This window comes from Mobula birostris, chromosome 5 (genome assembly GCF_030028105.1).
Source record: "Mobula birostris isolate sMobBir1 chromosome 5, sMobBir1.hap1, whole genome shotgun sequence".
NCBI lineage: Eukaryota > Metazoa > Chordata > Chondrichthyes > Myliobatiformes > Myliobatidae > Mobula > Mobula birostris.
This window is the reverse complement of record NC_092374.1, coordinates 21,742,740-21,768,528: the sequence shown is the minus strand read 5'-3', so window position 1 is coordinate 21,768,528 and position 25,789 is coordinate 21,742,740. Positions and strand designations below refer to the sequence as shown.

General features: G+C 39.6%; 1 long non-coding RNA gene across 2 annotated transcripts; it reads right to left on the bottom strand.

Moving 5' to 3' along the window:
• Window positions 1-685: 685 nt before the first annotated feature.
• On the bottom strand, window positions 686-25,438 carry LOC140197197 (uncharacterized). 2 transcript variants are annotated; one of them, XR_011885879.1, is made up of 3 exons: window positions 25,356-25,438; window positions 23,989-24,210; window positions 686-987 (listed from the first exon to the last, which is right to left on the bottom strand). It is a non-coding gene; the product is annotated as an uncharacterized lncRNA (long non-coding RNA). The 2 variants fall into 2 exon arrangements; XR_011885878.1 differs by lacking the exon at window positions 686-987 and adding an exon at window positions 20,409-20,493.
• Between the last annotated feature and the right edge of the window lie 351 nt (window positions 25,439-25,789).

Sequence of the window (25,789 nt, the reverse complement as noted above, 5' to 3'; positions counted from 1 at the left end):
AAAGGACCTGAACAATATATAACATGTGGCTCATACTGTAGTCTTCAATTTTGGCTCAGGATGGTATACGATCATATGAAGACCAAATTAAGTCTATGGGAGTAGGCAGTTTAAATGGTTTCAGCATAGACTAGATGGGCAAAGGGCCTGTTTCTGTGCTGCACTCTTCTATGACTCTGTGAATAAGTGACTAATTCAGCTAAATCAAATAGAAACAGCCACATTGCACCAGGATTTCCTCTTCTGGAATGAACAAGACTAAATAAGTGAGCTTCTGCTCTGTTGTGGTGCTTCAGAGCAGTTATTTCCTCAGATATCCGTTCCACTGTTCCATTCAATTGTAAATTTTTAAATGAAAACTTTATTTGCATGATTTGACATTCAATGATTTTATTGCAACTGTTTAAAATATTAATTTAGGGACAGGAGGCACCCACAACCATGGTCAAAGCCAAGTTTATAGTCCTGAGCACAAGTAGATGTATGAACACGGGCAATGAAAAACTTACATGTAGCAGCATTACAGCACGTAGTATCATTTAAACAAAATTCACAAGAAAGACCTGAATTAAGCATAAACTAAACACAATTTTTACAAGTAAAAACAGAAGTAGAACAAAAAGTACACGAAGTCCATTATAGTGCAAGTGATCATTGATCTACTAAACTCTAATTATTAGGGGAGTGTTGGCGTGTGGCCAAGTGGTTAAGGCATTCGTCTAGTGATTTGAAGGTCACTAGTTCGAGCCTTGGCTGAGGCAGCGTGCTGTGTCCTTGAGCAAGGCACTTAACCACACATTGCTTTGCGACGACACCGGTGCCAAGCTGTATGGGTAGTAATGCTCTTTCCTTGCACAACATCGGTGGCATGGAGAGGGGAGACTTGCAGCATGGGCAACTGTTGGTCTTCCATACAACCTTGCCCAGACCGGTGCCCTGGAAACCTTCCAAGGTGGAAATCCATGGTCTCATGAGACTAACGGATGCCTAAAAATAAAATAAATAAAAATTATGAGGGGGCGCTGGTAGGTTTAGTAATCAAATGGTTGAAGGGAAACCGCTGTTCTTGAAGGACTTCAGGCTCTGCACGCAGAGTCATGGACGAATACAACATTGAAACAAGCCCGTCAGCCCAACTCATTCATTCCGACCACAACGTCCATCTCTATGCTAGTCTTATTTGCCTACTTTTGGCCCTCTCCACACACACAGTATGCTGGAAGAACTCAGCAAATCAGGCAACATCTATGCAGTGGAATAAAGAGTGAATATTTTGGACCAAGACACTTCATCAGGACTCGGCCCAAACTGTCAATTGAATTTTGTCCAGTACTTTGTGTATCTGTTGCTCAAGATTGCCAGCATGTGCAGAACATCTTGCATTCTCTTTAAATGTTGTTATTAGTGTCTTATAAATATTATTATTAAGTCTCCACGTATAAGAGGGCTCCAAATGTTAATCTGCTTTTGAGTGCAATGTGAAAATTTTGAAGGGCTTTATTTAAAAATAAGATTAAAAAAATAAAAGTAGTAATGGATTGATTACTGCATCCCACTGAAATATAAAATAGGGCAGTATACAAAATTCTTCCATAATTTGATTTTACAACTCAGAAAGGCGGCATCCATTATTAAGGACCCCCATCACCCAGAATGTGCCCTCTTCTCATTGTCACCATCAGGACGGAAGTACAGAAGCCTGAAGGTACACCCTCGGTGATTCAGGAACAGCTTCTACCCCTCTGCCATTCGATTCCTAGATGGACATTGAACCATGAACACGACATCACATTTTTATTATTTCTGTTTTTGTGCTATTTTTAATTTAATTATTTAATATACATATTTATAATTACATTTACTTATTTCATACTTGATTTACTCATTTTTTTTCTGAATATTATCATGTATTGTATTGTACTGCTGCCACAAAGTTAACAAATTTCACGACATATGCTGGTGATATTAATCCTGATTCTGATTCTGAACTGTCAGACTTCCCCAGTGAGATAAATTTTGGAGGTAGAACCATTTTCAGTGGAGTTAACTTCACTAAGTTATCTAATTGGACAGTGTGGGTGGGGATGGAGAACTAGTATGTGGGAAAAAGCGGTATGTTTAGAAGTTGGCAGAAATGTTTTACAGGACATTCGATCTAGGTTATCACTGATCTACCCTGTGCACTCTCAGGTACTTTTTTTCAAACAAATTAACTTTATCTGGTGACAGTGACAATCACAAGTACTTGTTATTCTATTTTCAGCTGCCATCCATTCATCTCATAACTTGATCAATTTTGCAAAGTTGTTATTCTGCCATCAGTATTCGACACGTAAGTGCCTTTTAGGTACCTGTAAAGGAGCATGGAACTATTTCTTGCCTTGAAGAAGGGTCTCAGCCTGAAACATCGACTGTTCACTCTCTGACCTGCTGAATTCCTCCAGCAGCTTGTATGTGTTGCTTTAGATTTCTAGTATCTGCAGATTTTCTCATGTTTGTGGCATTATTTCTTGAACAGTGTTCGATGAATCACAATATGCTGCGTAAAAGTTTCAACATAGAAACACATTTGATTAAAAAACTGCAAAGGAAAATGGAAATATAATGAAATTTCACCAGATGTATCCAGAGCATAAATTTTATGCTGAGTATGAGAAATGGCTTGACTGGTTGTAGACGTAACATCTAATACTACTATTATTTTTATGTTGAATATCATACGCCAGCAGAAATGGTAACAGTACTTCAGATTTACAACTTTCTTACTAGAGCAATTTGTTATGTTCAGTGTGAACTGTTTACTTCCCTTTGCTAAGAATAAAAAATGGAGTAACAAAGACTGCTGAAGAATTTAATATAAACAGATCAGTTGAAGGTCCTGACCCAATACTCTCATCCTTCAATGTCACCCATATCACAACTATACACAAGAAGAAGAACAATTATATCTTGCAGCTATCTCTTTGACTACAAGGTCATAAAAAAAAGCTTTATAAAACCCCAGCAAATAAAACACTGCAAAAAATATAATTATTATGTTGGTAGACTTGTATCTAATGTTCTGTACAATTGATTAAAGGACTCAAATCCAAATCCAACTATGACACTGTGGGAATTAAATTCAAATAATGAAGTAGACCGGGAAAATAAAACATTAAGTTGGAAGCTTTTGATTATTTAAGAAAAAATCATTTTTTAATATATTAATGCTCTTCAGGAAGAAAATCCAAAATCCTTGAAGTTCAAAGTAAATTTATAATCAAAGTATATGTATGTCACAGATACTACCCTGAGATTGATTTTCTTACAGGCATTCACAGTACAACAAAGAGGAGGGGAGGGAGGAGGGAGGAGGAGGAGGATCATCAACTCAGGCCTGAGAGGCCAGCATTGGGCATTTTCATGCCTTACGAGGCGCGGACCTCGCACAGTCATAGAGCAATGTGTGGTTAAGTGCCTTACTCAAGGACACAAACACGCTGTCTCAGCTAAGGCTCAAACTGGTGACCTTCAGATCACTAGATGAATGCCTTAACCACCTGGCCACGTGCAAAGAAATACAATAGAATCAATGGAAAACTACAAAAAAACAAAGACTGGCATGCAACCAATGTGCAATAGAAGACAAACTGTGCAAATACAATAAAAAAGGCAAATAATAAATTAATAGACAGATAGATAGTTAAATAAATAGAACATTAATTATAGGGTCCTTGAAAGCGAGTCCATAGGTTGTGTTCAGTAATCAGTTCAGTGTTGTAGTGAGTGAAGTTGCCCATGCTGAATGCTGATTCAGGAACATCATGGATGAAGGAGAATTACTGTTCCTGAACCTGGTGGTGTGAGACCTAAAGCTCCTGTACCTCTTTCTCCATGGTAGCACCAAGAAGAGAGCATGGATGGTGGTGGCCCTTTATGACGGTTGCTGCTTCCTTGTGGCAGTGCTTTGCAGATGAGCTCAACGTTGTGGAATTTGTTCACCTTGGTCAAGACGTGACTCTGAGCTCACCATGTTGGCTGACCCTGTACTGTTTCCTCAGTTGAAAGACAATGAGGGATGGGAAATTATGAAGGGTCTCGGCCCGAAATGTCGACTGTTTATTCTTTTCAGTGATGCTGTCCGGCCTGCTGACTTCCTCCAGCATTTGTGTGTGTTGCTGTTGATCGGAAATAAATATTGCCACCACATCATGCACAATGTATGAGCTGTAAGTGTGCAAACCTTCATTCTCATAATGATGCATAATGCACCCCTTGTTTGCTACATTTCATAACAAACTAATTCATTATTGGCGATTTCTTTCTTTGGGGTTAAGCTTGAAGTTGTGGTCATCATGGCAAGACAAGTTTCTCCTGAGAAGGAGCTGTTAAATGATAATTGTAAATTTTTAAAGTCGTTCAGTTTTAAAATTGTGTTTCTACTTCATATGGCAATTAAGACCAATCACATACTATAATTGGAGATACCTATTTGTTTGTATCTGGAGTTACATATATTAGAATCATAGAAAATTATAGATAATTTATAATTCATAAGGAGGACATTGACTCATATTGTCCATCTTAGCAGAATACTGGACCTACCCAGCCAATCTCTTCTTCTAGCATTGTGTCCTTGATATTACAGGTCATATATCTTCAAGTGCTTACCCAGCTAGGGTGTATCCCTGCATTCTTGAGGGATTGCTTCCTAGAAAACTTGTCCATATTGTAATTTCCCATCATTCCTTTTTCCCATTGAATCCTGTATTACAAGTGGTGATATGTTCCCATTGGAAGTTTTCCTCTCAGCAATAATATCCCCATGGCCTATAGGCAAGGAAATTTTGATAGTGCTATAGGCAGAGGAAAAAGGATTACAGTTTTAATTAACTAAAAATTAACACCATTTTGTTTGATAATGTGTCATTGTGCAACTATTATAGAAAGAATGTATATTATAATTTTCCAAATCAAATCCCTTAAGTAGCCTGCTACTGTGAACTGGCTGCCGGAGATGGCTGTCCTTGAAAAACTAGTTCAGATCTCTTAATATTTTGTGTTTGTTTGTTTATTTACTTCCATAAATTACTTAAGAGTGATGTTTTATTCCACATCTCATTTTTTGAGAGTGCTGTAATGTAGCCATGTACTGCATTGTAACTCACGTGATATGCTAGAGGAGCACAGCAGGTCCGGCAGCATCTTGGGAGAGGAATAACCAGTTGATGGTTTGGGCTGAGACCCTTCAGTAGGATTCAATATGTTGCTCAAGATTCCCAGCATCTGCAGAATCTTTGTGTTTAATGTCATTATGGGTTCTGTGTATACCAATCATTCACCAGCAAGTTCTAGAATCCACAGGATAAAAATATTGCTCCTCATCTCCCTTCTAATTCTGCTATGACATGCTTTAAATCAATGTCTTTGGTACTTGGCTGTTCTGCTAAGGAAATAGACTTGTTTTATTCTCTCTAGGTGCTGATAATTTTACACAACTTAATTAAGCCTCCTGCCATCTAATCTGTTGCAAATAAAATAATTCGAGCTTAAGGAATCTTTGTGCAGAGTCAAAATCTTCTACCCTTGGCCACAACATTTCAAAATTCCTCTGTATCCCTTCAAATGCAACCATTCCTTTCAATAAATTAATGCCCAGAATTGCATGTTATACTCAATCTATGACATAACAGATGTTGTATGCAGATCATATAAAACCTTCCTGTTCTTAATGAGAGCTAATTGTATATTAAATGTGTTCCACTGCTTTTAAAGGTCTGTAGACATTCAATTTGTTTCCCTCTACTTGATATTTTCCCATTTATATCCTCTTGCCCTGTTACATCTCCTAAATATACTATCTCACACCCTGTATATTAGACTTCATTTGCCATTTCTCTGCCCAGCTGATCAGGCCACCTATACCTTCCTGCATTCTAAAGCTTTCCCCTTCGCTGTCAATGACTTGGCCAATGCTTGTATCGCCCATTAACTTCTTTAATTTGCACCCAACGTTGGTCTAAGTTACTAACATGTATTACAAGCAAGAAAGGGTTAAATCATGACCCACATGCAAGCCAACTAGTAACAGCCTTCCAGGTAAAAGACACCTGTTAAATGTAAATTTTTGACTCCTGCCACTAGGCCAATGTTGGATCCAGTTAGCCACACTTCTCAATCCTATGGGTTTAGATTTTCTTTTCCGTAATGCCACGTGGGACCTCATCAAAAGCTTTGCAAAAAGCCCTCTAGAGATCATAGCCAGCATGGCTTATGGACTCACTAGTTGCATCTTCAAAAATGCAATCAAACCAGGCAGAAAATAACTTACCCTTAGCAACTTAATGCTTACTTTTCTGAGAATGAACTTCAGTTATTTTTCCACCACTAAATTTCAACCAGAAGGTCAGTAATTACTTAATGCATGTCTTTTCACCTTTTTAAACAACTTAGTTAGGAATTCTCAAATCTTTGAATCCACTTCTGGATCGAAAAAAAAAAACTGAAAATAATGATCAGAGCCTCTGTAATTATCTTCCTGGTTTTTTAGAGAACATATTTTAAGTATTCATGGCAATTTATTAATTTTCCAATATGTTAGTCCCTATGATACTTCATTTTGCACCATATTTATCCCATTCCAATACTCTGTACTCAGCCTCCTTAACTATATCATTGTCTCCCTCTTTCATAATGTAACCTGTACATGATTGCCTTTACCTGCATCTTCTGCTTCTATACATGATGGTGATTGTTTGGAATGCCATTTTCCTATACCAATCACCTGCTTGTTCTTTTGTTACCCTTCTGTGCAGATGTATTTACACAAAACTTGTTATTTTAAGTTTTAAAGTAATTTTCAACAGCTTCTTCTTCCTTTCCTAATTTCGCACCTCCATTTTCAATTCTCAATTTTCTACAAGGTTTCTCATTGTATTTTGTTTAGCCAGTCCCACAGAATCAAGGCAAACCTAATTTCACCCTGGCATTGTGGGTTCTAATGGGATCTGTAGACTGTTCGACAGATGGGCTGGCGGTAGCTGAGAGGGGAGGCTAGTGATTGGTACGTGAGCTGATCCATTCTTTCTGCCATTGGCACAGGACCTCTGTGTCCTCAAAATGCCACAAAGTTCTTGATACCCTTGATATCACCCCAGCATTATTTCTCCTTTTTGAGCCATCATGAACCAGAGATTCTCAGGGACCCACAGAATACTGGATTTCTTTAAGGATACCTGGAGCACATCCTTTAATTTTTTTTTTCTGCTTTTCTCCAATAGCATGGAATAAAGTATCTGTTTCAGGAGTTTGGTGCTGGTGTCTGAGAGGGGAAAGCATAACATACTTATGCACATCATCCTCTGGAAATCTATCAATTTGGTAGTGCCTACCTTTTTCACTTGTGACAACATGGACACACTGAAGCTCCCTGAGTCTCTATGGCAGTCCTGAGGAAGGGTTTCAACCCTAGAAGAATGAGGCTGGGATCTCATTACAATCTATTGAATTTTGAAAGGCCTGGATAGAGTGGACATGGAGGGGATGTTTCCTAAAGTGGGGGGGAGTCCAGGACCAGAAGGCCCGGCCTCAGAACTGAAGGGTATCCCTTTAGAACAGAGATGAGAAGAAATTTCTTTGGATAGAAGGTGGTGAATCTGTGGAGTTCATTGCCACAGATGGCTGTCGAGGCCATTTCATTGGGTATAGTTAAAGTAGAGGTTTATAGGTTCTTGATTAGTAAGGGCATCAAAGGTGACAGGGAAAAGGAGGAGAATAGTGTTAAGAGGGATAATAAATCAGCATTTTGTGTGTTGTTGCTCTGGATTTATTTGCTCTCTATTTCCTGAGGAGACTGAGGTCCTTTAACATCTGCCGGACGATGCTGAGGATGTTCTACGAGTCTGTGGTGGCCAGTGCTATCATGTTTGCTGTTGTGTGCTGGGGCAGCAGGCTGAGGGTAGCAGACACCAACAGAATCAACAAACTCATTCGTAAGGCCAGTGATATTGTGGGGATGGAACTGGACTCTCTGACGATGGTGTCTGAAAAGAGGATGCTGTCGAAGCTGCATGCCATCTTGGTCAATGTCTCCCATCCACTACATAATTTACTGGTTAGGCACAGGAGTACATTCAGCCAGAGACTCATTCCACCGAGATGCATCACAGAGCGTCACAGGAAGTCATTCCTGCCTGTGGCCATCAAACTTTACAACTCCTCCCTTGGAGGGTCAGACACCCTGAGCCAATAGGCTGGTCCTGGATTTATTTCATAATTTACTGGCATAATTACATATTACTATTTATTTATGGTTCTATTACTATTTATTATTTATGGTGCAACTGTAACAAAAACCAATTTCCCCCGGGATCAATAAAGTGTGACTATGACTTATGACTATGACTATTTCCAGTATCTGCAGAATCCTGTGCTTCAGGCTACTTTTCTTCTTGAATGCTTCATATTACTTTGAGTGTGATTTACCCTCAAATGGCTGTTCACAGGCTATACCAGATAAGAAGAGCAGATTTATTTCCCTGATAAGAGTAGTGAAAGATGTTCTTGCAGCAATTTGATTTGTCATGGTCTCCTCTGCTGAGTGTAATTCCAGATTATTTAATTAATTTAAATTTCACAGATGTTATGATGGGATTTGAACTCAACTCTCTTGATTGTTCATCAAGGTTTTAGGATTACTCGAACAATAATTTCATCATTGAGTCTCCATATGGTGAAGTGACTTAAAATCCCATCATGGAGCTGGAAGTTCTAAATTCAAGTAATTAAATGCTCCTGGAAGGAAAAGCTGATATTGCTAATAGTGACCTGACTATTATGAAAGCTGGTTTGTCCTTATTTAGGGAAATATATCGGACAAGTCTGTCTTTGAGATTTCGCCAGACGCAGAACAAATGTTTGCTTCATTAATGCATTCTGAAATGGCCCAACAAGACACTTAGTTGAAGAGCAATAAACATTAGTCTTGGTTGTGGCTTTCACTTTCCGAAAATGAATAAAAAACTTAGCAAAATATAAATCACGTTAGTAATCATTACATGCAGTGATGGTGAACTTAAAAGTAGAAAATCTGTTGTACTTTACATTGTAAATTAATTATTATGCAGCATACTGTGCGATAATATTGGAAGAAGTGAACATATTTAGTAATATTGCAGAAAGAAACAAGCAGTCCCTAAAGAATATTTAATGGCTGATTAAAACACATTGAAAAATTAGACTTAAGAAGAGCTCGATAAATGCTTGGATAGGGGAAAATTGCAGAACAATGGGAAAGGAAAATGGTTGTAGAGCTAATTGGATAACTCCTTCAAAGAGGCATGGTGACCAGTCGGATATCTTTCTATGCAACATGATTCCTTCAAGCTGTAAAGTAGGAATGATGATTTTGCACTAGGAAACACAAAAAAATCTCCTACTCTACAAAATAAGGCAGACGCTGTGACCAGCAGGTTTATAGCAAATTATTATCTGAGGCTGCAGGAGAGGAAGAACTTGCAGCTTAATTTACTGTAGCTCCAGGAAATAATATGCCAAATAATATACTTTGTTGTACAGAGTCAATGACCCTACACCATATGCAGCTCCAAATAATTCATTAAGTTCCTACTGTTCTCGATCTCTATCAACTGTTTATAGCAATGCTTCTTCCACACAGTTACAGGATAATTTAATTTTTCAGAGGTCATATGACCCTCCAAATGTTTCTACAGCAGAAAATGCAGTGCCTATTGAATGTGCACATCATACAAGACTCTGGTTAACTGAGAAAGCACTTGAATATGTACTTTGAAGAGTTGTAAGGTAAGAAAGACAGGATTTGTTCTTTTGTTCAGCATGAATGTATAGGCTACTTCTACATTGCAAATGTTCTCTGATCCCTTGTTGCTGCACATCACACTCCAAGCTTAATTCTTACAAACTTTTGGAGATGCACTATAGAAAGTTCTTATCCAGATGTATCATACTTTGGTACGGTAACTGCTTTTGTACACACAAGAGATTTGGCAGATTCTGGAGATCATGAGCAACACACACACACAATGCTGGAGAAACTCAGCTGCATCAATGGAGGGATTTGAATAATCTATCTTTTGGGCTGAGAAGCTTCATTAGGATCTGCTCTGCCTGGAACTGCAAGGAACTGAAGTGAACACAGCTCAGCACTTCACACACAAAAATAAACAGCATCCCCTCCATGGACTCTGTCTAAACTTCTCAATTCCTCAGTAAAACAGCAAACATAATCAAAGATCCCATCCACCTGAGTCATTCTCTCTTGTCCCCTCTGCCCTCATGCAGAAGATCCAAAAACCTGAAAACATGTATTGTACCTCAAGGCTCAAAGACAATGTCATACTGCTGTAATAATGCTACTGGATGGTCCTTTAGTAAAACAAAATGAATGCTTGACTTACAATCTACCTCATTGTGGCCTTAACAACAAATTTTGGATCAGATTTATTTATTTATTATATGTAAATTGAAACATATAATGAAAAACACTGTTTGCAGTAACAACCAACACAACCTAAGGATGTGCTGGGGGCAAGAAGTGTCACCACATGTTCTGGCACCAGCTTAGCATGCCCAATATAACAATGTAACATGATGGATGTTAGCCCATATTCCTTCCCTCACCTAGCTCATCAGTCTCTACCTTACCCCTCTCTTTCGCTACCACACTCAATCCTGATGTAGGGTCTTGATCAATAACATTGACATCTGTTACATACCTCAAGGAGGTCTTGTGACTTTCTTGTGAGAATGATGTAATGGTCTTTTGGAGGTCACCTGATGTAATTTTCCCACCGATGTGAGGTCACGTGATGACATATTCACCACGGGTATAAAAGGGAAGACCTCTGATGACGCAGTTAGTTTTCCAGCTAGAACATTCGTCTGTGTCTCCGTTTCTGTTATGTATTTGTTTTATGACGCAGTTTCATTTTTAGAACAGAGTGATACATTCTGTTACAAGGTACAATAGTGCTGGACTAGCAATTTCTGTTAGATTTGTTGATGTACCTTTTTCCAGTAGTATTGGAGAGTGAAGACTTTATCAAAGTACATGATATGAAGGATTAAGAGAAGTCAGGAATGTTCGGCAGTTTAATAAAGGATCAACCTTATTGAGTCCTTGTTGAAGAAGTAGCAACCTGCATCGAAGATAACTCCCGCCGAAAGACCAAGGTAGTTCATGCAGGATTTGCTGTGTAGAAGGAATTAAGGTCAGTTGTTTTAAGCCGTTTATTTACTTCATCGTGAATCCTTTGAACAGAACCAGCAGGAAAGTTGCGTCTATGAAGAAATCCTTCTCCAGAGAAGTCTCTCCCAATTGAATATATAAATTCATTGGACTTTTGAATTTACCATTTTAAGAACTGTGTTTCACTTTACCACTTTAAGAACTGTTTTCGAATTCATTGTTATAAGAACCAGAGCCAAGTGACGATTTGTTGAATGGCAGCATAGTGGTTAACTTCCGGTTAAGGCTTTCGTTTGCTTTTTTATTGTTTTTTTGGTTGGTTGTTTTTATATAACCTGACTCGATTGATACTCATTGTTGCCGGTTACGTAACACTTCCTTTAACCTTCCTCTGCATCAAGTTATTTTATTAAACCTACATAAAAAATTGGCTAACCCACAGCAGAACTGTTGCTTTAAGTTCCGATTACCAACTTCAGGAAGTATGTGAGATCCGCGTGAGATTTTTAGGAAGGTTTTTATTAACAGATCAAGGGATGAGGGATTTCAGCTGTAAGGTTAGACTGAGAAGTGAAGGTTCTTGTCTTAGAGCAAAGGATGAAAGGAGATATGAAGGATGCAAGCAAGATTATAATAGGATAAATAAAGGGATGCTGCCCAATTAGAATATGGTTTGAAGATCAAAGAATGCAGTTTTAATATTTTAAGCAAAAGCTACAAAGTTGAATTGGAAGAAAATCTTTGTTTTACTCTGAGAGTAATTATTACTGGAATTCACTGCCTGAAAGAGCAGTAAGAACAGAATCAATAAAACTCTACAAGAGAGAATTGGTTAGGCACTTAGAGAGAGTAATTTGCAGACCAAGAAAATGGAGCTGAGAAGATTGTTCCACTGAGATGCAGCAAGGATTTGATGGGCTGAATGGTCTTCTTTTATGTAGTAACAACTCTATGATCAAATAGCTTTATAAATAATTCACTATTCTTTGTGCCTCGTGACCAGTTATCAAATAAAGTGAATTGTGGTTAAATTTTCCATTTTCCTGGGACATTGAATTTAATTGCACTTTCACAGATGAACCAATGCTCCTTACTAATGTGACTGGCGGGATCCCATTACATTGTACTAGAACATAATCATGCTTCCTGTGGACAAACTGCCAAAACACCAGAGAGGTAATATGAAAGGAGACAGTGAATGTAGGAAGGTAGACAATAGATTGTGATAATTAGTTTCAGATTAATTGGCTTTTTTCTTAACACTCATGATTAAGTCATTAAAGGGAAACTGTAATCATTACTCTCTTACCTCCCAGGCATTTATCTTGTGTTTTATCAGGAATTCCCTGGACTGTCAAGAGTTATTGGGCAGATACTTGGCATGAACAAAGGCAACAAAAAAAGTTAGTGAATGCAACTGTTTAAATTTAAATTGCAGAGATGGCAAAAGCATTTTATCCCTAAATTGCTCACATCTGCTTTATTAGTTTAAGATTATTATGTATAAATTAGCCCCATCCAAAGCTAGTGATCATCTATTATATTGGTCATCTCAATGGATGCAGCAAATAATATTTGTACTCTGTCAATCACTGTGAATGCTGGAGACTTAGAATGAATCACATAACAAAGACAATCTGTGATTTAGAAGGTCTGCTATACTAATGGAAAGCTCCAACTTAAGAAATATTTATTGATTTGTTGTCTTGGGCCAATAATTCATACCACACACAATACAGATTCAGCGTGTTGAATTAAGTCAATCAGAAGAATGAGCAGGGTAGAGATGACAGCCAATAATGTTTCTGAATAAAAACTAAATACTTGCACATGAAATGGTTTTGTCAAATAGCAGGAAGAGAACTTTGATATAAGAACAATATGTGAAGTTTCCATGAATAATTTTCCCCTGATATAAATAGATGCCTGAGCAATGCATCTACATCATTAATTAATGCATGAGAAACTACGGGGGCGTCAACAAGCCCAAAGGACATACCTTCATAATTATAGTAATAACTTCATAATAATGATAATGCACGCAAAGTGCAGGGGTGAACCGGCAGGTCGGGCAGCATCTGTGGAAAAGAGTAAACAGGACTTGATTAAGGGTCTCAGCCTGAAATGTCAACTGTTTGCTCTTTTCCATGGATGCTGCGTGACCTGCTGAGTTCCTCCTGCATTTTGCGTGCATTACTTTTATTTCGAGCCTCTGTAGATTTTCTTCTAGGAATTTATAAAGCCTGGTGGGAGTGTTGAATGCCATCTTCCATTTATCACCCTGACAAATCCAAATTAAATAGAGGCATATAAGATGATGAGAGGCATTGATCGTGTGGATAGTCAGAGGCTTTTTCCCCAGAGCTGAAATGGATAGGACAAGAGGGCACAGTTTTAAGGTGCTTGGAAGCAGGCACAGAGGAGATATCAGGGGTAAGCTTTTTAGACAGAGAGTGGTGAGTGCGTGAAATGGGCTGCTGGCGATAGTTGTAGAGGCGGATACGATAGGGTGTTTTAAGGGACTCCTGGATAGGTACATGGAGCTCAGAAAAATAGAGGGCTATGGGCAACCCTAGGTAATTTCTAAAGTAAGTACATGTTCAGCACAGCTTTGTGGGCTGAAGGGCCTGTATTGTGCTATAGGTTTTCTATGTTTCAATGTTTCTGCTGTTCAACCTACTTTCTCAACAATGACAAGAGCAACTTTAATTTCCACTTGGTGGTAATTTTTTAATGTACCTCCTGCACCTAATAAGGTGCCCATTGATTGTATGTTCATGGTCCTCTGCTGCTGTAGCCCATGCACAAGGTTCGACCTGTTGTGCATTCAGAAATGCTCTTCTGCGCACCAGTGTTGTAATGCATGGTTATTTGAGTTAATATCACCTTCCTGTCAACTTGAACCAGTCTGACCTCTCTCAATAACAAGTTGTTTTTGTCACAGAACTACTGCTCACTGGATATCTTGTGGGTTTTGCACCCTCATCTGTAAACTCTAGAGATAGCTTTTCATGAAAATCCCAGGAGATTAGTAGTTTCTGAGATATTCAAATGCAGAAAAAGCATTTCAGGATGTATATTGTATACATTTCTCTGATATTAAATGTACCTTTGAAACCTTTGAAACCCACCAGGCATCAATAGTCAAAGTCATATTTCATCCACATTCTGATGTTTGGTCATAACAACAAATGAACCTTTTGACCATACCTGCATGCTATTATGTATTGAGCGGCTGCTAAATGATTAGCAGATTAGATATTTGCATTAATAAGCAGGTATACCTCATAGAATGACTTCCAGCCCCCAGTCTCCTGGATTCGGCCACTGGGCTTCAACTTTGGACTTCTGAATGACCTTCAAGCTTCAATCTTTGGTATCGATCCCCTTATTTTAATATTATCAGTGTAGTATATTACAAACATTGTATAAAAATGAACATAAAATTCGATAGGTTGTTTAACACCTCGGAGCTGGATTTAGAAATGTATGTTTTTATTCAAAATAATAAACGCAGGTTCAGGGTTTGGGACAGTGTTAGACTTTGTTCAACTGAGTTAAAGGCTACTAGTAAACAGATTGATCCATGATTCACACTTCAGGGTTTCCACCTTTGAGAATTTAATTTGGATTGAACATCTAAATTTACACTTCCAGTTTCCCAGGTAAATAATGTAAGACATTGGCAAAGCAAAAGAATAATACTATAGATGCTTTAATTCTGAAAAAAAATGGGATTGACTTATTTACAGATATTATTTTTAGATCGATAGAATTGCAGGGTATGAGATTTGTAATAGGAAAGCAGTGCTGAGTTAGGAGATCATCCATGATCTTATGGAATGGCTGAACAGGCAATAAGAAGGGAATGGTCTATTCCTGCTTGTTTCTTCTGCTCTTGCTCGGGAAATATTCAGCCGGTCAAGTAACGTCTGCAGAACAAGGGAAGGCAACTCATGGCCATTGAAGGTGGAGAAGTGGAGACCATCAAAAGGATTTCAAAAGGAAATTGGATAGGCACTTGAGAGGAAAGAACAAGCAAGGCACTGAAGATGAAGCAGACTGTAAAGCTAACTGCTGAGGGCAGAAAAACATAGATTGCTTTACAAAGCCAATGACAAGAAAGTCATAACCAGAGCCCAAGCAACTCCCTAAGGCTACAGCTTTGGTTTGGAGAAAGTGGGAGAAGCCAAAGGAGAGATTGCTGAGGGTAATCTCAAATTCTGCCAGCTGGAGGAGTGTGGTGGAGGGGAACTGCTTAGGTCTGTTATCCAGAAATAAAAGGATCTAGACAAAGGGTCTCCACCCCAAACCTTAACTGTCCAGTTCCTTCCACAGATGCTGCCTGACTCATTGAGTTCCTCCAGCACATTGTACGTTGTTGCAGAAGAATGTGACTGACCGGACTGTTTTACAGAAAGCAGGCATAAAATCAATGGGCCAAATGTCCTCCAACTGTACCATTACAACAGTATGGCTTTTGTGTCAAAGTTTTTAGTTGATGACATTTATCACTATTTGCTTTCAAGCAAGCAGTGAAAAAAAGTAACAAAACAATACAAAATAACATTGAGAGAACAGTCAACGATTTTATTCAAAATCAGGACATTGCTTTGTGTATTCTCCTGAAAAAGGTGAATGATTTTTCTCATCCTCCAATGTAAATCTAAATCAAACTGCCGGAATTATTTGCCCACTTATTCTATACTGTTTATTTGAGATAGCGACATTGTAGCCTTATATATTGGGACGGCACAGTAGCATAGTGGTTAGCACAACGCTTTACAATACCAGTGACTGGGATTCAATTCCCACCACTGCCTGTAAGGAGTTTGTACATTCTCCTCGTGACTGCATGGGTTTCCTCCAGGTGCTCCAGTTTCCTCTAACAGTCCAAAGACCTACCGGTTGGTAGGTTAATGGGTCATTGTAAATTGTCTCGTGATTAGGACAGAGTTAAATGGGGGGGAGGGGTTCACTGCTCGAAGGGCCAGAAGGGCCTACCCTGCGCTGTATCGCAATAAAAAAAAATAAAAATCATCGCATTGCCATCAATGCATCAGTGCTTTGTTTTTTAACTTGGCTCTAAATGTAACTAGAATTTCATTAACTTTTATCGTGCAAAGTAATTAATTGGTGTAACAATAGGTGCTATGAACGCAAGTCAGTTCCATGCTTCCACTCCCCTCTGAGGTGTTGGAGGCAGGAAATAAGCTCGGATTTTTCTCGATATTAATTAAATTTGTTCTCAAGTCTTGTAATGTTGACCTCAGAATTGATGTTAAAGTATCTAATTACATATTCACCATTTTCTGCTAACAACTGTACCATTTCTGCTTGGAAAAAGACCTGAACAGTCTTTACATGAAAGAAGGAATGGTTTATGGGGGAATGCAAAACTTTGCTTTCAGAATACTGTGGAGACATCAAATCAGTAAACGCATTATATACTGCTTCTCTCAATTTTTACTACTATTGATCTCAGTAAATGGACTTCTGAAGCAGTTACAACAAGAATCCACCAGCCATTTTGCCTTACTGCATAATGGTGAATCTATACTAATGTGCTGGGTTTTACGGTGGCTGGTATGACGGAATGCCTTTCACCCCTCCCTGCTGGTGCAGCAATTTAAAATTTCCTAGCCTGGATAATTCCAAGTGCACAGATCCTGAGGATCCCCAGAGTGCAGTAAAAGCAGAAGCGCTCGATCTACGATAACTCTGTCAGCCGCCAGTGATCAAAATCGTGGAATGAGGCTATTTGGCCCTTCGGGTTCTTTGTAGTGCAATCTATTCACTCCTACTCCTCTGCTCTCTCTGTCACCTTGTAAATTATGTAAGTTTGAAGCTTATGGTATTTTAGACCTCGTTCCTTGGCTTTATTTTGACCATTTGGTGGTTTTACTTTGTAGCTAATTTCCTTTCAAAACCTCTGATTTGCCCATAGGCAATGAAATCAAATGAAAACTACTCTTTGCGTAATAAGTATTTTCTCATCGCATCCTCTTTTTCCCATCACATTAAATTTGTATTCTCTAAAGGGAAGAGCTTCCCTCCAGATATCTGGTCTTACCTACTTACTGGCTGTTACGTCATTGGAGCTAGGGCAGTAACGAAGGTCCTCCATCTCTGGGGCTGTTCAGGGTTTCCTTCATCATGTCAGTAGTTCTGTTTTCACTACTGTCCGGTTCCATATGGAGAGTCAGCAATGCTGTCACACACAGATGTAGAAGGATTCTTCACTGCTGCTTCCGGATTAGTTTTTACCGGTCAGGGTTTTTAGCCCTGAGCTGAACTCCTGAACCTGGAGGACCGATGGACCACTCTTAGTCTGGCCTCTACCCTTTGACCTGTTTGGTAGGGGTGACCCTACCTAAAGCCAAAGCAGAAGGCACTGACTCCCCCCAACAAAGCACTCTGGGTCATTGAGGCACACAAGCCTCCAAACCACTACAAGGTTGTAGTCCTCCTGGAGGGAGATAACTGATCTAACTGGATATTACTTACATATCTTTATCAAACCGCATGGAGTTATTCAGCACAGAAACAGGCCCTTCAGCCCAACTCGCCTATGCTGACCAAGCGTCCATCCAAGCCAGTCCCATCTGCCTGTATTTATCCCATAACCCTCTAATCCATTCCTTGTTCATGTACCAGACCAAATCCCTTTCAAACATTTGTAATTGTACTCAGCTTTATCATCTCCTCTAGCAGCTCATCACCTTCTGTGTGAATAAATTTCCCCTCAAATCTCTTTTAAATCTTTTCCCTCTCAACTTGAATCTACACCCTCTATTTTGGTCTCACCTAACCTTTGAAAAAAGACAATAACTGTCCACTTTATTTCCACATCTCATGATTTTAAATAAATTTGTAATTTCACCCCTCAGCCTCCTATAGTGCAGACTCTCCTTATAATTCAAGGCCTCCAACGCTGGTAACATCCCAGTGAACCTTTCCTGTACCCTCTCCAGCTTAATGACATCTTTCCTATAGACAGGTAACCAGAAATGCAGACAATTCTCCAAGTGTGGTCTCACCAATAACTTGTACAGCTGCAACCTTCTTTGGAGAAAACCCTATGGTCTAAACTTACATATTTTACTCCAATTATTTCATTATGCTTTTCTTGCAACACTGCATGAAGTGTTTGATTCTGTTGATTATTTGCCCTACAGTATTTTCTTGCAAAGTTCAGCTAGCCAAAGAAACCAGTTGACCATGGACATGGGAAAGCCAGTGGATGTAGTGTACCTGGACTTTCAGAAAGCCTTTGATAAAGTCCCACATAGGAGGTTAGTGTGCAAAATTAGAGCAAATGGTATTGGGGGTAGGGTACTGACATGGATAGAAAATTGTTTGGCAGATGGGAAACAAAGAGTAGGGATTAATGGGTCCTTTTCAGAATGGCTGGCAGTGACTAGTGGGGTACCGCAACGCTTGGTGCTGGGACCGCAGCTATTTACAATATACGTTAATGATTTAGATGAAGGGATTAAAAGTAACATTAACAAATTTGCAGATGACACAAAGCTGGGTGGCAGTGTGAAATGTGAGGGGGATGTTATGAGAATGCAAGGTGACTTGGACAGGTTGAGTGAGTGGGCAGATGCATGGCAGATGCAGTTTAATGTGGATAAATGTGAGGTTATCCACTTTGGTGGCAAGAACAGGAAGGCAGATTACTATCTGAATGGTGTCAATTTAGGAAAAGGGGACGTACAACTAGATCTAGGTGTCCTTGTTCATCAGTCACTGAAAGTAAGCATGCAGGTACAGCAGGCAGTGAAGAAAGCTAATGGCATGTTGGCCTTCATAACGAGGGGAATTGAGTATAGGAGCAAAGAAGTCCTTCTGCAGTTGTACAGGGCCCTGGTGAGACCACACCTGGAGTATTGTGTACAGTTTTGGTCTCCAAATTTGAGGAAGGACATTCTAGCTATTGAGGGAGTGCAGCGTAGGTTCACGAGGTTAATTCCGGGATGGCAGGACTGTCATATGTTGAAAGATTGGAGCGACTGGGGTTGTATACACTGGAATTTAGAAGGATGAGAGGCGATCTGGTTGAAACATATAAGATTATTAAGGGATTGGACATGCTAGAGGCAGGAAACATGTTCCCGATGTTGGGGGAGTCCGGAACCAGAGGCCACAGTTTAAGAATAAGGAGTAGACAATTTAGAACGGAGTTAAGGAAAAACTTTTTCACACAGAGGGTTGTGGTTCTGTGGAATGCTCTGCCTCAGAAGGCAGTGGAGGCCAATTCTCTGGATGCTTTCAAAAAAAGAGTTAGATAGAGCTCTTAAAGATAGCGGAGTGAAGGGATATGGGGAGAAGGCAGCAAAAGGGTACTGATTGTGGATGATCAGCCATGATCACAGTGAATAGTGGTTCTGGCTCGAAGGGCTGAATGGCCTACTCCTGCACCTGTTGTCTATTGTCTTTTGTCTATTGATCACTGCTCCATGAAAACCCATTGAAGCACATGTCTATGGGTACACCTTATTCAATTGTTGATTTGGTAGTCTAGACAGATAACCAGGCCCATGTATTTGTTTCTGTGTCATTTACTTTGGCCTGGGCTGGAACACTAGGAGGCCAGAGAGGACCCAGAGGAGGTTTATGAGAATGATCCTGGGAATGAAAGGGTTAACATATTTGAAGCTCCTGATTACTCTGAGCCTGTACCTGCTGGAGTTTAGAAGAATGAAGGAGGATTTCATTAAAACTTATGGAATATTGAAAGGCCTAGATAGAATGGATGTGGAAAGGACTTTCTCACAGACATTCCACCTCTCCCACAAGTTCCGGGAGTCTCCCGCATATTGTTAGTGGCTCCCTGACGCCCGGAAATTATATACAATATCCCGGAAATAGATTTTTTTGAGAGGGAGAGGGAGTGGGAGAGCGAGCATCCTGATTAGTCTCTCTTCGTGCTAAGAGTGGTCCCCAAACACTGGGTTGCGAGGAAACAATATTATTTGGTGATATGAAACGATATGAGTCAGCTGCACTTTTCCTCATTCCCTGTCACGCAATGTTGAATTTTAACGCACGCGAGGTCATCAGTGACCCATTTGTGAATGTCCCCGGTGAGTCATCCATGTCAGTGCGGGAAAAAGATCAACTCCTCGAGCTTGCAAATGACGGTGGGCTGAAAAGTATGTTTGACATAACATCTCTGCCAGCATTCTGGATCAAAGTCAAGGCTGAATATCCTGAGATAGCCACAAGAGCATTGAAAACGTTGCTTCCATTTCCAACATATCTCTGCGAAGCGGAGTTTTCTGCAATGAATACAATGAAAACTAAATTGCAGAATAGACTGGACATAAGGAACCCCCTTTGGGTATCATTGACTCCCATCACCCCTCGATGGCACTGTCTTGTTGCAGGGAAATAAGCCCAGGGCTCCCACTGATTCAACAATATTGGTGTGTTGCAATGATTTTGTATGTTCATAACAAGGAAAATATGCGCTGTGTGTTTAACATCCAAATGTTACTTAACATGTTATAATGCTATTGACTTATAAGTGACTTATAATTCAGTGGTCCCCAACCTCCGGGCCGTGAAGAATACAGCGGTGGTCGGAACGCACCCGGCACATCTTCAAGAAAAAAGCCAAAATAAACAAGCTAATTAGTTAGGTGCCGCCCGGCATGTAAATGTCGGCCCAGATCAGAGGCAATTGACGATGTTATTGTCAATGTTAAACCGGTCCGCGGTGCAAAACAGGTTGGGTACCCCTAATTTAAACTAGCTGGCTAGCTACCAAGGAGCTATGCTATTAATGTCCTACATGATGAGGCCAAACTCCCTATAGATTTGCTTAAAGTTGTAATAGAATAAACATGATAATATAATATAAGTACATATTTTAATGTCACATTTGCTGGCAATATCCAATTTGGTTTACAGATTAGACAAAATCACTAAACAAAGTATTACATACACCTTTGGAGGTCGACGGTGGGGTGGGGGTGGGATATGGGGTTGCGGGGGGGCGAGGATGCTACCTCCCTGAACTGAGTTTTTGCAGGGCGGGATGTCTGTTTTCATTAGTGAGAGAGAGAGAGAGAGAGAGAGAGAGACTAGGGCCAGAGGGCACAGCCTCAGAGTAGAAGGATGTCCCTTTAGAACAGAGATAAGAAGGAACTTCTTTAACCGGATGGTGATGAATCTGTGGAATTCAATGCTGTAGACAGCTGTAGAGGCCTAGTCATTGGGTCTATTTAAAGCCGAGGTTGTTAGGTTCTTCATTAGTAAGGCCATCAAAATTTATGGGGAGAAGTCAGGAGAATGGGGTTGAGAGGGAAAGTAAATGAGCCATGATGGAATGACAGAGCAGACAATACCCTGAAAGACCTAATTCAGCTCCTATGTTTAATGTTCATATACACTGCAGGGTTTACCATTACAGGCACCACTCTTACAACATGATTTAATGGTTGACACCTGAACTTCTGCCAATATAATCAAATCACAGCAAACTGAAGAATGTACTGTGTGCCAAATGTTTGGTATCTGACCTCTTTCCCAAAGATGATCTGGAATTCAGTGGCACAGCTTGTAGAGATGCTGCCCCATAGCTCCAGAGTCATAGGTTCGATCCTGACCTCGGATGCTGTCTGTGTGGAGAATGCAAGCAACTGTGTGGTGTTCCAGTTCCCTCCCACATCCCTAAGGCATGGGGATGGGTGGATTAGTTGGCCACAGTAAATTTTCATTTGTGTGTAAGTGAGTGGTAGAATCTGGGGAGAGTTAATGGGAATATGTGGAAAATAAAATAGGTGAGCAATGATTGTAGATGCTCACTGGGCTGAGTGGCCTGTCTCCCTGCTGAATGACTCTGATTCTCTTTTCCCATGATGCATCTCTTTTGGGCCTAGTTATTAACATAAATATATTCAGGATGTAACTTTAGATATTTTCAAGGAGTTAGATATTGCCCTTAGGGCTTGAAGAATCAAGAGGTACATGGAGAGAGCTAGCACAAGCTACTGAATTTGAATGATCAACCATGATATTGAAAGGCTGGGTAGATTGAAAGAGAAAAAATGACACAGTCCTGCTGCTGTTTTCTGCTTATACGTAAAAAAAACTCAAGTCACGTATCACTCTCCTGACAGAAATTGATGACCTCTATTATTACCATAAATGTGAATGATAGCCATTGAAATAATCCTTTTACAGCAAGCCATGCAAGCAGCAACTACAAAGAACCTTTAGCACACTCAAGGCCATTTGCCTTTGCTTTTGATTCCTTAAAAGAAAGTCTGCGAACAGGATAATGTGGCAGAGGATGGAACTTCACGAGACCACAAACAATCAACAGATAAATCATTAGCCGAAGGTACAAATATCAGGGGATGAGGCTGAATGCTTGGCCAGAGGTGAATGTTAGGGAATAAAAGCAAAATTGATGCAGATACTCAACAGATGATGCAGCAACTGTAGAAAGAGTAACAGTGAACACTGTAACTTCAAAACATTAAACTGATTCAAAGGAAAGCATGGGGAGTCCGAAATATGGGTGTAACTTTGTCTTTATTTTACGAGACACACATGTATCACCTGGTAGCGTGATAACGTATGCAATTAACGTATTTTAACATACAACCCATAATTAATTATTCAACTGAACAAGAGTGCTTAATCAAACAATATATATACAAGATCACTCAGATATTATTGAAATATTAAATACACAACTCTTGGTCTGGGAAAGAGAGAAAAGCAAGTCAGTGTTCAATCACAAAGAAAGCAGTAAAGGGATGGGTAGGACAAAGAGTGAGACTAAAAAGATAATGGGATCAATCAATATAGGCACATTATTCTGCACACAGTGAAAGATAAGAAAGTGAAACGGAGGCTTAGATCAGATCAACGATGATCTTATTGAATGGTGGTGTGTTTGAAGGGCCCGATGACTAGCTCCTACTCCTTTTGTTTTCAAATCTGTAGAAAAGATCTTTTTGCAAAGCAGTATTTTCTCTTCCCTTAATTACCTGCACAGGAAGATTCTTGTTTTGGTATTTTTTACTTAGCTTGCCATGGATTGTTCAGAATGTATGCACTTGACAAAGGTGGCTTATTATTCTTTGCTTATTTCATTAGCAATTAAATGCAGGATGAGGAAGAGTTATAACACTGTAAACAATGTTAATAGGTATGGATTCAGGGAAAGTAAGTACCTTGTGCCTAGAGTAATTCTGTTTTAATTTATTGCCATTTTTGTCCATTAGTGACCAATATATAACAAATGAATATTAAACAGTTCTCAATATATTTATCACAAAGAATGTAGAAAATTGGCAGGGGGTAAAATTGACGTTTTTTTTCTCCTTGTCAGTAACCGCTTTTGCAATTTATTACCTGGGATCTGTTAACCTCACTGATGTACTCAGGATGCAATATGAACAAATTTAATTGAAATAGATTTAGAAATGAAAATAGCCTTTGTCTCAATTTTCCTGTTTGTGGAGCAGCTGTAGTAAATAATACAAGCAGGAGAGAAAACAATCAACACGGCAAGTGAAGAATGGAAACAGAAGATCCACAGACAACTCTGAAGGAACGAAGTATGTTCCTGGCATAGGAACATATCTGAAATAGGTGTCTATACAATTTCTTTAGATGCTGACCAAACAGCTTTGCATTCCTAATTTCCCTCTATTTTCTAAATTTAATGGAATCATTTCTGGTGGGTTTGTCAAAAACTGGATCTTCTTGGACTCACCCATCTACTTATTCCTGGAAGACCTGAATACCGAACTCACCTGGGCCAGAAATCCTCATAAAGGATCTCATCCCAAAACGTCATCCATTTACTCTTTTCAATAGATGCTGCCTGGCGTGCTGAGTTCTTCCAGCATTTTGTGTGTGTTGCCTGGACCAGAAGTGACAGGCTGTCCTCTCACACTCAAGGCATTCAGTGAGGTCAGTGTGCCTGACACTCTGGTAGCTGCAGGGTAGGGTTTTAGCCACCCAAACTTCCTGACCTGTTTGGAAACAGAAGACAAATCTAGGACAGAGCTGTACCTCAGTCGAAAACTTCAATTAATTTCAGCATTTTCATATCTCTCTAACATTTTACCAGGAAGCTGCCTGGATTAGGGAGCATATCTTATGGGAGATAGGTTGAGTGAGCTAAAGTTTTTTTCTCTTTCAAGTGAAGGAGGATGAGGGTTGACTTGAAAGAAGTGTACAAGATCATACAAGACATAGATGAAAAGACTGGCCAGAGGTCTTTTCTCAGGGCAGCATAATTTTAAGGTGATTGGCAGAAAGTGCAAGAGGGATGTCAGACTTGTTTGTTTACATAGAGAGTGGTGGGTGCATGGAATGCCCTGCAGAGGTGCTGGTAGAGGCAGGTACATTAGGGACATTTAAGAAACTCTTAGATAGGCACTCAGATAGCAAAATGGACAGCTATGAAAGAGGGAAGGGTCTGATTGATCTTAGAGTAGATTTAAAGATATGTACAGCCTTGTGGGCTGAAGCGCCTGTACTGTGCTGTTACATTCTTTATTCTATGTTCAAGGCCATAGAAAATCCAATAAAAGTAATACAATTTTTAAATCATTAACAAATAAAGCCTAATTAAAACATTAAAACTCTAAAGTACAGTAAGTAAAACATTAAAAATAAAATCATTTTTTAAAATTAGTTTCTTATACTTGCTTCATTATTAGTAGGTTTAGATTTACCACTGAAACAAATGAGGTTTATCATCCTATTTCAAGTCAAAGACTCCATGTCGAGTCTAGAAAGAGATACAGTACCATTTTGCGCTCAGTATGCCATGGAATGTTTGAACAATACTCATAGCCAGGAAGCTTTGTCCATTATTTGTATTTGTCCCAGACAGCAGAATACAATGATGGAAAGAATTTCACTACTCCTTACTCAGACTGGTTAGCTTTATGAAGCCCACTCAAGCATAGGCTCCATTTATAGCGTAAAATTCATGGTTCAAATGAAAGAGTGGGGGATCCGGGAGGCTAACATGAGCAGAGTGAATGGTAAAGTTAACATGAAAGCATTTTGCACACCAGTGTGTGATGTGCAGTGAAAGAGAAATGCAAGATTTTGCCCAGCAATGTTTGTATTTAACGCTAGCCTAATGATAAATTAACCTACTTACCAGGACATCTTTGGACTGTGAGAGGAAACCAGAGCATCTGGAGGGAACCCACACGCTCACAGGGAGAATATACAAACTCCCGGCAGACGGCAGCGAAATTGAACTCCAAACTCCAAAATGTCCTGAACTGTAATAGCATTATGCTAACCACTATGTTACCATGATGGGTTTACCCACACTGAGGAGTTCACAAACAGGTTATTTCTAGCATGAAATGAGTTATCTCATTCAAAATCTAGGCTGACCACTTGGAAATACTAAACTGAAAATATTTAATGTTTGAGTTCTCCAGCTGGCCTAAATGATAAACTGCCATATGATTATCTTAGAACACCTCCTGCTTATGTCTGGTTCATCCATAGCCACGTTCTAGATAGTCTGCGTCACAGAAACTCCGCCAATCTAATCTGTTGCAGTCGGGTGCCAGTTTGCGC